We start from the raw sequence: 2,097 nt of genomic DNA on the forward strand, positions 1-2,097 counted from the left end.
TTGCTATGGCAGGCAAATCATCTCTTGGGGCAGTCCCTTGATGCCAGCAGAGAAACTGCTTTAATCCAGCTCTGTATCACACAGATGTGTGTCAGGTCACAAACATTGGAAAATACCTTTCTCTGACTATTCTTAAAGGTTTTAATTTCTGATATCGATCCATGACTTGCAACACAAGTCCAGGGGCCTGCTGGGGCTCTGCTAGTTACCTCTGTCAAGTGTTGCTGCGGGATTTCAGGGATCCAGCACATTTGCTGGTGATATCAGGAAAGGCAGTGGAGGTAATTTCTCTTCCCAGTGTCCAGGTTAGCCATCCATGATAAAGCGTTCTTGAATGAACCATTGAGTGTATGGCGGTTTCTGAATTTACATTCCGCCTTTCATTCTAATATCCCTAACAGGTTAAACATATATATTGTTTTAAAAAATGTAATTTAAGGCACAAAAGATTAAAAAAAAACATGTATTCATATTTTCTGATAAAAACACTTTAAAATGGCAGGTCCATCCATTATCCTCCTCAGAGTTGACTGAATATGCCTTAACTTTGAAGGGATTATAACAGCATGGAAAATCCTCTCACACGTAATGGTTAAAGACTAGCAGACTCTCATCTGAAGAACTGGGTTTTATTCCCCACTTCTCCACATGCAGCCAGTAGTGGGCTAGTCACAGTTCAGTTAAAGTTGTTCTCACTGAGCAATTCTCTCAAATCTCTCTCAATCCCACCTACCTCACAAGGTATGTGTTGGGGGAGAGGAGCTTAATTGTGACTCTTTCGGGTAGTGTAAGCTTCTTTGGGACTCTTTCAAGGGGTAAAAAAGCTTTTCTTTAAAACATGAAAAGTTTACCCCCATCTCTGCCTTATTACTCACCAATTTTTTAAATGGTCAAAGTGGTGGATTTCTTTACTTACCTCGAGGGCTCTGTTCTGGGAAGAGTTACCCGTCTTTCTTGTTCTCTTCAGGACCTCCATTCTCCCTGGAAATATGTTTTCTTTCAGCTTTGTTTCCTTATATAATTCATCTGAATGATTCTCTTGACACCTTAGTTTGTTCCCTCCCTTCCCACAGGAAAAGTTTACAGAGCCCTTTGACGTGGATTCTTTATTAGACATTCTAGAGACACATTTAGTTTCTGTGATGTCACATGGCCATTATATTTTGGCTCCAGGGGTTAACATGAGAAAGAAAACAACCTCAGATAATCTCAGGGAATCTTCATTAAATAAATTAATACCAGTTGAAGAAAGGAGGGGGGGTAGTAGCATGGACTAGGCATGTAATTTGCTTTATAAGAAAGCAGAACCCCATTTAACATTATTTTTATTTTTTAATTATTTCTTCCTTCTTCTAGAATCTAAAATAATGAACATTAAAAACAATGAAATCCAAAAAGAGCGCCATGTGCTGCAGGTTTGCAATCACTGACATTCTGTGGATTCAACTATCAGTGTACACCCTTCTCTTCCTTCAATAACTCAATGTGTGTCCATTTATGTGTGTGCATGTGTAAAGTGCCATCAAGGTGCAGCCAACATAGGGCATCCATACAGGGTTCTCAAGGTAAGAGATGCACAGACATGGTATGCCATTACCCACCTCTGTGAAGTGATCCTATAATTCTTTGGTGGTTTCTCTTGAGAATAAGCAGCAAAAGCAAGATGATTTACCAATCTTAGGCCCATTATGCACGGAGTGGAAGGTCCGCATTCAGGGTGGAATGGCGGCGGCTAAAATCACCAATTATGCACACTGCAGGCGGCAACCGGGCGCAGAGTCAACATATGCCGTCGAAAAAGCCGCGTTAGCGAGATGCGGAAGAAAGTGGAGCTTCCCGGGACCAGGGCACAACCAGAAGCGGCTCCATTTTCACATGGAATTGCAGTGTTTCTAAGCAGAAGGGTGTCTTTTCAAAACTAAGAGGGCTTTAATTGTCAGGGTATTTTTAACACTCAATAGAGAGTTTTAAAATGAATAGAACAGTTTGGCTTTGAAGAAATTAATACAGTTTTGAAACAGAACAATGTACAAATGATGATAATATGATAGCAAAAGTGTATAAATTTCTGTTAAAGAATGAAACAGAAGAGTAAGT

The sequence above is a fragment of the Paroedura picta genome, chromosome 16 (assembly GCF_049243985.1).
Source record: "Paroedura picta isolate Pp20150507F chromosome 16, Ppicta_v3.0, whole genome shotgun sequence".
Taxonomy (NCBI): Eukaryota; Metazoa; Chordata; class Lepidosauria; order Squamata; family Gekkonidae; genus Paroedura; species Paroedura picta.